This window comes from Sciurus carolinensis, chromosome 5 (genome assembly GCF_902686445.1).
Source record: "Sciurus carolinensis chromosome 5, mSciCar1.2, whole genome shotgun sequence".
In the NCBI taxonomy this organism is placed as follows: Eukaryota; Metazoa; Chordata; class Mammalia; order Rodentia; family Sciuridae; genus Sciurus; species Sciurus carolinensis.
Window position 1 is genome coordinate 82,899,440 of NC_062217.1, and position 10,760 is coordinate 82,910,199.

Here is a 10,760-nt window from a genome sequence, read left to right on the forward strand (position 1 = left end):
AAATTCCATTCTCCCAGGTCAGTCTCCCACTTCCAGAGGCAGATGGCTTTCATGGCCCCCATTTCCTCAATCTGATCCCATCCCCTATCTCTACACTTACTGCCTGTCCCCAGTTCTGGCTTCAACACCACCCCAAAAAACCAACTAGCACTTTCTCCAAGAGAGCAAATAACTTCATGGGGCCATGAAAAGGAAAGGGCAGAGAGAAGATTCAAGACTGAGAAAGTAATGAGCAGCCTGTGAGCAGCCTGTGAGCATTATTTAATGCCACCATGGACAATCATGCCGAATTGCTGGACAACTGTGTAGCCCTTATTGGTGGATTCCCTCTTCTAGAAAGGAACAGAGGTGCAGCTCTGTGACCTGCAGGGCTCTGCATTTCCTGATTTCTTCCCCACTGATCCATTGCAGCCTTCCCTATGCATGCCAGCCACAGAGGCCTAGCGCAGGGCCTGGATGTTAGACAAAGGTGTAAGTGAGGATCTTGTTTCCCACTGGTCCCTTTGTTTGCAACAGTTCCTAAAAATAGGTGAGTATCTGCCTATAGGAATCCTGTCAGACAGATCTCTCTGTGGATGACTAGCTGGTGGCATCCAGTTGCTGCCAAATCCAGTTGGTCTCCAGAGAGTCTTCAGAAGAGTCTTCTAAAATTTTAGCCACCAGGTATACTTTGCATTCAGCTCATAGTTTTAAAATTTAACTATCTCAGCCACAAAGCAACTCTTAGCAAATACAAAAAATTGATAGAATTCCTTGCATCTTATCAGAGCATAATGGAATGAAATTAGAAATCAACATGAGTAGATCCTACAGAAACTACCCAAACACATGGAGATTGAACAATGCACTTTTGCATAATGGATGGGTGAGTGAAAAAACAGGGTGGAAATTTAAAAATTCTTGTCTTCAAATGAGGATAGTGATACAACATGCCAGAACCTCTAGGACACTAAAAATGCAGTTCTAAGAGGAAAGTTTATAACTATGAGTGCCTGCATAAGAAAATCAGAAAGATCCCAAATAAACAACCTAATGATGCATCTCGAGGTCCTTGAAAAAGAAGAACAAACCCATTACAAAACCAGTAGAAGTAAGGAAATTAAGATTAGAGCAAAAAAAATAAAAAAATAATAAAAAATACAAAGGATTAATGAAACAAAGAGTTGGTTCTTGAAAAAAATAAACAAGATTGATAAGCCCTTAGCCACATTAGCCAAACTGAAAAGAGAGAATAGTCAAATGAATAAAATTAGAGATAAAAAAGGAAAAATCATGCCTGGTATCACAGAAATTCAGCAGAGCATTAGGGACTATTTTGAAAACTTATATTCCAATAAACTGGGAAACCTAGAAGAAATGGATACATTTCTAGACACATATGATCTGCCAAAACTGAATCAAGAAGACACAGAAAACTTAAACTGACCAATAACTTGAAATTAGATAGAAGCAGTAATAAAAACAAACAAACAAACAAAAAAGCTCAGGACCATATGCACTCTCCACTGAATTCCACCAGACCTTTAAAGAAGAACTAATGTCAATACTCTTCAAATTATTTCGTGAACTAGAAAAGCTGAAACACTTTCAGATCCATTCTAGGAAGTCAGTATCACACTCATACCAAAACCAGATAGGGACATATGTAGGAAAAAAAACTATAGACCAATATCCCTGATGAAGTTAGATGCAAAAAGACTTAACAAAGTATTAGCAATTCATGTTCAACAACATATTAAGAAGATCGTACCTCACAATAAAGTTGGTTTTATCCCAGAGATGCAGACCTGGTTTAACACACACAAATCAATAAATGTATTTCACCACATAAATAGAATTGAGGACAAAAATCACTCTGTCATCTCAATGGATGCAGAGAAAGCAATCAACAGAATTCAGCATCCATTGATGATAAAAAAACACTGAAGAAACTAGCGATAGATGGAACCTACTTCAACATTATAAAGGCTATATGTGAAAAACACAAAGCCAACCTCATAGTAAATGGGGAAAAAATTGAAATCATTTCCTTAAAATCTGGAACAAGACAAGGATGTCGCTCTTATCACTTCCATTCGCTATAGTTCTAGAAATTCTAGCCAGAGCACTTAGGTAAGAGAAGGAAACAAAAGGGATAAAAATAGAAAAGAAGAAGTCAAATTATCACTCTTTGCAGATGATATGATCTTATATGCAGAAGATCAAAAAAACCCTACCAAAAGACTGCTAGAGCTAATTTAAAAATTGGGCAAAGTAGAAGTTTACAAATCAGCATACAAAAATCAATAGTTTTCCTATATACCAACAACCACTCTGTTGAAAAAGAAATCAGAAAAACAATTTCATTTGCAATAGCCTAAAAAATTAAAATACCTAGGAATAAATCTAACAAGGAGGTGAAAGACCTCTAGAATGAAAACTATAGAACATTGAAGAAAGAAATTGAATAAGATACAAAAAGATGGAAAGAACTCCCACGTTCACAGATAGACAGGATTAATATTGTTGAAATGGTCATACTACCAAAAGCAATATACAGAGTCAATGCAATCCCCATCAAAATACCAATGATATTCTTCACAGAACTAGAAAAAATGTCCTAAAATTCATTTGGAAGAATAAAAAACCCAGAATAGCCAAAGTAATCCTAAGCCAAAAAAGCAATGCTGGAGGCATCATAATACCTGACTTCAAATTATACTACAAAGTATAGTAACAAAACTGCAGGTACTGGCATAAAAACAGACACAGACCAATGGTACAGAATAGAAGACACAGAGAAAGACCCAAGTATCTATGGTCATCTGATCCTTGAGAAAGGTGCCAAAAACATACATTGGAGAAAAGACAGTCTTTTTAACAAATGCTGCTGGGAAAACTGCTTATCCATAGTCTAAGAATGAAACTAGACCCTTATCTCTCACCCTACACAAAAATCAACTCAAAATGAATCAAAACCCCAGGAATTAGACCAGAAACTATGCAACTCCTAGAAGAATATTTAGGGTTAACTCTCCAGCATATAGGTGCAGGCAATGACTTTCTCTATAGGACCCTAAAGCTTAGAAAATAATGCTAAGAGTTAATAAATAGCATCAAATTAAAAAGCTTCTGCACAGAAAGGAAAGAATTAAGAATGTGAGGAGAGAACCCATGGAATGGGAGAAAAATCTTTGTGAGCTACTCTTCTTACAAAGGATTAATATCTAGAATACATTAAGAACATCAAAAAAACCAAATGATCTAATTAATAAATGGGCAAATAAACAGATACTTCTCAAAAGGAGAAATACAAATGGCCAACAAATATATGAAAAATGTTCAACATCATTAGCAATTAGGGAAATGTAAGTCAAAACTACACTGAGATTTCATCTCATACCAGTCAGAATGGCAGCCATCAGGAATGCAAATAATCATAAATGTTGGAGAGGATGTGGAGAAAAAGGAACACTTTACACTGTTGGTGAGATTGTAAATTAGTACAACCACTATGGAAATCAGTATGGAGTTCCTCAAAGGCTAGACATGGAACCACCATATAATCTAGCTATACCACTCCTCAGTAATTTTCCTAAAGAATCAAAGCCATCATACTACAGTGATACTTTCATACCCACATTTATAGCCACATAATTCTCTATAGCCAAACTATGGAATCAGCATAGGTGTCCATAAACAGATGAAAGGTTAAACCATGAAAATGTGCTATACATACACAATGGAGTTTCATTCAGCCATAAAGAAAAATGAAATTATGCCATTTGCAGGAAAATGGATGGAACTTATGTCAAGCGAAGTAAACCAAACTCAGATGGCCAAGGGTCCTATGTTTTCTCTCATATGCAGAAGCTAGAGAGGAAAAAAGAAAAGACAGTTGAGGTGGGGTTGGATCTCATGAAAATCAAAGGGAGATCAGTGGAGGAAAGGGATCAGGGGATGGAAGAAGGGGAAGGAAGATGGTAAGTGTTAGGTGGTTGATACTGGCCACATTATATTGTTATATTGTGTGCATGCATGAATATGGAACAGCAAATCCCAACATTATGTAAAACTATAATGCACCAATTAAAAGTGTGGACAGAAAAAAATTTGACTATCACGTCATGTTATGCTAGTGTTGCAAAATCATTCTGAAATGCACCATGGCAACTGCCAGCCAGCCTCTCTTGAAAGTCATGAATGCGTTAAAAGAGTATGTGTCAGTCACGAGCTGGGTGCAGTGGCTTGGGCTGTGAAGGCTGGGTGTGGGGACTCCCAGGGAAGCCTGAATTGAATCCAGACTCTCCACAGCCCCATGGAAAGTCTTCCTCTCACACCCCAACTCTTCACCTTCTAAAGTTTGGTTCTTGAAGCTCCATCCAAATCCTGTCTTAGGAAATTTGTTTTTCTTTCTGCCTGAAAGACTCTCCCCACAGATCTCCATGGGACTGTTTCCACTCAGAGGGCTCAACCTGAAGCCCAGCACCTCCCAGATCTATCATTACTGGGCACTTAAAATGGAAGACATTCCCCCACCCATATCCATCATAAGGTGAAAATAGCATAAGTGGAAAATGCATGGGATACACCTAAACTCCTAACACCCTAGGTTAGCTTAGCCTGTCTTAAATGTGCTGGGAAAACTTCCATGAGCCTACAATGCAGCAAAAACATTGAAACACAAGACTGTTGTATAATACAGTGTTGACTCCCCACTGTAATTTATTGAATATTGAACTGAAAGTGAAAACAATTATTTTATGGGTATGCTTTCGTTCTATCGTAAATCAAACAATTGTACACCTACCCATTGTGTGTACACATATCATTACTCACTTTCCCATGTGCCAGTGTGGTTTCCTTCATAGCATTCATTGATAAAAGGAATTATCTCACCTATTTGTCTGTTTTAAGAGTTGGTAGCATCTCTCTCATCTACAGTATAAGCCCCCTGTAACAGCAAATCACCGTTGTATTTATCACAGTATCCCCAGCATGCAGGACAACATCAGGCATGGCAGTTAACCGATGGCCAATGTACATCCAGTTCCCAGCACAGAGTAGGTCACAGTAACTGCTCAGTGCACACAGCTGCATGGTATGTGAGAGCATCATTGAGTCCTCTGGACTCTCAGGGAGGAGAAAGTGCATGGAGGCTCTGGCTATGTGTGCAGCCAATCTGGTCAGGCCAACATGGAAAGCAGCCACCGCTCCAGCCTGGGAGTCCCAGATCCCTGCACAGTATCCAGACAGAGAGTTGGTGGGTCATTCATCAGGACACATTTATCAAAGGCTCGCGATCTGCAGACTTGCAGTTCCAGCAAGCACCAAGCAAACCACTCTTTCAAGTGGCATCTGGCACGACCTGCAGCCTGTGACTGGGTGGTTAGTGGGAATGTGTGGGCAGAGGGAATGCTGCTGTTGAAATCAAGTATCGAGTTTCCTGACTTCTGAGCATTGTTTTAACTCTTTATATTGTGAATGCTTCAGTGAAAAGAGGGATCCTTCTGACTTGTTACTCTCCTTTTAAGACATCAAGCCATCCAGCATTTTGACAGGAAATCACCCACCTGATAGTTATTTCAAGACCTCCTGCCCTTCTGAGGTCCTGTCCTCAGACCTCAGCCTTTTAAAAGGCCTCAAGAATTCTCAAGCATTCCTTGATAAAGTAACTTATTTTTGTGAAGCCTGCATACACAGTGGTATAGAAACCCAAGGGCAGTTATGTTAATTTTGCAAGAGGCCGTGTTGTCATCTATGGAACCAAATTCCATTTCTTATTTATTAAGTGCCTAGATTTCTTAGGCTTTAGGCAAGAGCCCTCATGGGCCTGCGGGGTAGCTGTATTTCCCCAGGGCTTGATAATGTCCATTGTGTTACTCTTTTGGGTTCAAAACCCTTTATTCCCCCTTCTCATAATCACTACCCACTAAGTTTGGCTTCCAAGTTGCAGATGGCCCAGCAATGGAATCATCCCCAGAGAACAGGATGGAGTTTTCTGAGTGGTTCAGAAGGCATCTGGTTAGCTGAGCCAGACCCAAGTGAGAGGTGGAACGGGGCTTGTGAGAGGGATGGCACTTACTGCGGTGGAGTCCAGTTCTGCTGACATTTGGTGTTCCTCTGTTGTCCCAATCATTGGCTCTTAGATTATGGAGGGGGTATGGTCAGGGCTTCAGGGATCAGCTATGATCAGGGACCCAGGAACTTGAGCTTTGGTGGTTCTGATAGTAAAAGAGGCAATTATGGCCACAAACACAGGCATATGACATCCTGTGTTTACCCAGTCATCTCTGGGCAGGGATGGCGGAGACCTCCCTCCACCCAAACTACCCTGGTCAGGTAAACCAAAGTAGTGTGCTGCTACTTACTGGGCTTCAAAGCACTCTGGAATCCAGAAAGAGCATGTAGCAGAGGACTGGGCCTGAAGGTTTCCCCTCTTTCCAAGCCTTGCCCCAAGTCTTCCACCAGCTGGATGAACAGAAAAGATGAGGGCCCACGTGACTGAGTGGAGAAGAGAAGGAATCTGCCAGGCCCACCCAGGGGTCACTGCCCACAGCAGGACAGAGACCTGCCAACACTCAGGGGCCCTGCCTACCAGGACCCCTGATAGAAACCCAGCTGTTATCCTGCTCCTTCGAGGAAGACTACAGGAGGGACTGGCTGGGTCCCCACCTGCAGAGGGCCAGGGCACAAAGCATTGTACCCTTCAATCCTTACTTATAAAATGTGTAGCTTTAAGGAAGGGATGTATACATTCTCAAGAAGTATGGGTGAAAATATTGTAAATTAATGTAAAATCATTAGCTTCTGAACTATTATTTAATGTGTATAGAGTGTCAGTTTTATAAAATAAAGTTCCAGAAATAAATGGTGATATGGCTGTATACCATTATGAAAGTCTTTAATAACACTGAGCTGTGTACTTACTGATGGTTAAGATGGTAAATTTTATGTGTACTAAAAGGACACACAAAATAAAAAAAATTGGAAAAAGACCTGGCTTCTTCCTTATGGAAGGGATTTGTCCAGACTTTACCATCAAAGAGCAGGAATCAGCATCCCTCTAACCCCAGGCATTCATTCTCTGCCAGTATGGGCCTGTCCCTCAGTCCTGCAGTGCCCTCTTTCCTATTTCCTTCAGGCCAAGAGCTTGAAAGAAGACCTGGAGGCTGGAACATGTCACCCAGGTGGAATTCATGAGCTTTACAATGTCAACTCTAGTGAGGCTGGAACTAGAGCTCAGTGGTTTTACCCATTAGGTGCAAGACCCTGAATTCCATCCCCAGCATTGCAAACCGACAAACAACAAAATTTTTGCTCTGATTTTACCAATTTGGATAATCTATTTTTGTAGATTTTTTATCCTCAAACTGCCCTAGCATTACAAATTTGTGGCCAAATAATTAAACTCTGACATTTGTTTGTTCTTTTGGCCACAAGCAAATACATGTTTAAGCAACAGCTTCCGTGAATTATGCAATCTAAAAATACCAGAGTGTTTGAATTCTAGTTTTGTAGATTATGCAATTGAAAAGTAATTTCAAATATAATGAAAAAAGTGATGTATTTTTTAATTGGCAAAATAAGACATAGAGAACTATTTCTCATTTCACTTTTCAGAAGACTTTGATGCCTCCCTTCTGCCCTTGGCTGAGCTCTGTCCTGTGTCCCAGCCACTAAAACTGATTTTTTTCCAGGTTTCTGAGCAGAAGACAAAAAAAATTGCTTTTATTTAGTTCCAGGACTCCTGCAGATACCAAACTTTGAGCATGCTTCATCTCCTTATATGATATGGCATAGTATTTGTGTAAACCTATGCACATCCTCCTATACACTCTAAATCATCTCTAGATGACTTATAATACCTACTATAATGTATATGCTAAGCAAATAGTTGCTATATTATATTTTTAGGGGATTATGACAGGGAAGAAAGTCTAAACATGTTGAGTACAGAAGCAATTCCCCCCCGCAACTATTTTCTATCTATATGGTTGGTTGAATTCACAGATGCAGAACCTGTGGATAGAGAGGGCCAACTGTACTTTGCAAGACAGGGTTCTAAGAGATTTCCATATATTAGCGTGTATAATCCTTACAACCACACTGGGAGGTGGATACTATTTTAAATCCTTATTCTAGAGGGAAAGTTGAGGTACAGAGAAGTTAAGTAGCTTTCCAGGGGTGACAGTTTGAAATCCTCTGTGAATCTAGCATCTATGCATTTCATCCCCAAGTTATACTTCATGCCTTTGCAGAGCTGCCTGGTTGCCTTGGTGGTCCTTACCTCTTCCTCTGCTTAGGAAGACCCCATTTCTCCTGCAAGAACTCCTACATCCTTCTCTCTGTCAAACCTCCCCTGTTGGCTTGGGCAGCCACCTCCATTCACATCTGCATGGCTGCATTTTTTGCTTCCTGTGAGATCATTTACTTCCACTTCCATATCCTTGTCCCTATGGCCCACTGAGGTTCATGTTCTTCTTTTTGTGCACTGTAAGCATCTGGGCATACAGCAGCTCAATCAGCACTTGCTGAAAGTATAGAAGGCCCAAGACACAAAAGACTGATTAGTCTCTACCAGCCTGGGGCAGGTACTGAGTTGCCCAAACATCTCACAAAAGTCAGGGTCCAGGTGAGTGAGGATGGGAAAAGGCAGCATCATTCTTGAGGACTGGAGCCCTTGATTTTCCAGATGGGGTTATGACAATGAAGTGAGGTAAAGACTTGTCACTTTGCCACTGAGCGTGCCCCCAAACCCCAGGGAGATGAAACTGCCCCTTTGGACAGATCCAAGCATGGTTTGCAGGGCTGCTTGGGCTTCTAGGGTACCTGCTGTTCTAGAAGTTTAATGGCCCTGAGACTTCCTGGTGTCCCCACAGCTGGTCATGTCCCAGCACCTTACAAGCACATTGCTTAGCTGCCTCCTCCATCCAATTCTGCCAGGCTCTTGGTCACCCTGCTGCCTGGTCCTCACCTGCACAAGCTCTATCCTTCTTAGTCACCACTCACACAGGCTCTGCTGGCTGCTGTCTAAAGCCAGTTCTCCCACTCCTAGCCCTTTGTGCTCACTGTTTTACCAATTCCCTCCATCTCATCTAAATTGCTCTCCTACTGAGGGTGCTGGCCACAGTCCCTGGGGCTTGTGGGGAGCTCTCTCGCTTCCTTAGTCCATGACTTGATACCTCAAATATGCAATTCAGAATTATTTGTGTTTCGTGTGGTTGCTTCAGCCATATCATGTTGCAAGCTCCCATGTAATTTGTTGGCCTTTTCTCATTCCCCTGAGGTCTCTTTCAATGTTTGTACTTTCCAATACTTTATCTCCTTGCCATTAATAACTATGTATGGGATTCTTGTCCTCCTTAGAGTAATAGCTTGCATTTTTTCCACATTGGACCTCCTTTTTTTTACTGCACTTAATTATTGCCTCTTGCTATTTGTATTCTATTCTCCTTGAGTGGGAGGCTGATTAAGTTTCAGTTAATGGACAGTCGTCCAAGCCAATCTTTTCAATAGGGAGGCAATGTCAAAGGGAATTAACTTTCCCAGGGACCCAATAGCCATCACCTTCTTCTGCCTTAGATAGTGCTTATTTAGTTGACCATGTTATTCCCACCAGTGCCCCTCACTGAGGCTGATGGAATAACTCAGAGAGATGATCAGTGATGAAAGTGTAGACTATCTGAGATCACTTCACTGGGAAATAGATTCAATGACTTCTCTGTGCTCTTGTGGGTCAGACATTATTATGTAATTGTTGGAGAATAACTCTATTTCCCATCTCTTTCACAGGATGTAAATGGGATAATTCTAGGGTAAGAGATTGCATTAGTCCATTTTCTGTTAATAACAAAATGCTCAAGTTTGGGAACTTCATATAATGAAGAGGTTTATTAAACTCAGAGTTCTAGAGGCATAAGAGCATGGTGCCAGCATGGTGTCTGGCATGAAGCACCCCTTGGCTGTGTCACAACATGGCAGAGAAATGGAAAAGCAACCAGTTACATGCAGAAGAGGTCCCCATGGTGAGAAAGTAAGCCAGAGATTCAGTTTTGCTCTTTTCATAAGAACCCACACCCATGGGTCCCGTGAGAACTACATTAATCTCTTCAGAGGGAGATGCCCTCTGTGAGCTGAGATGAGATGCCCCACCTCTTAAAGGTTCCACAACCAACATGGTCGCACCAGAGACCAAGTTTCCAGTATGTGAACTTTTGAGGAACACACTTAAACCGTGTCTAAACCATAGTAGGGGTTGCATTTGCATTTGAGGAAAAATCTTCCCAACAGCTAATCCTGAGACATGGGATGGAGGGATGAAGAAAGATTTCCTGGAGTGGAGGATTGGAAGGGTTCTCTTCCTGCAAGAACCTTATAAACAATCAAACAAACAAACAAACTTGTAAATAAATAAACAAAGCAAGGATTGTCCTATCTAGAAGGGCTCAAATTCACCCCTTGTAAAAATGAGATCCTCAATACATTTAGATTCAACATCTTCTGACTTTCCATCCAGCCCTTAAGACATCATTCTCAATACTTTTGTCGTATGTCAGCTATTTATCTCGGGATCTTTAGAGTTATTTTGGCTTAGGAGAAAATGAGCCTCAACAGGTTTACAATAGGCATTCCTGATCCAAGAGCCATCTTTGATCTCTGCACATCTCATCTCTAACTCTAAAGATGGTTTGAATGTAGCCCTATCTCAGGATCTCATTTCCCACCTGAGACTGACCGCTCAGAACCAACCATCCTGGGAGCCAAGAGCTCCAGGAAGG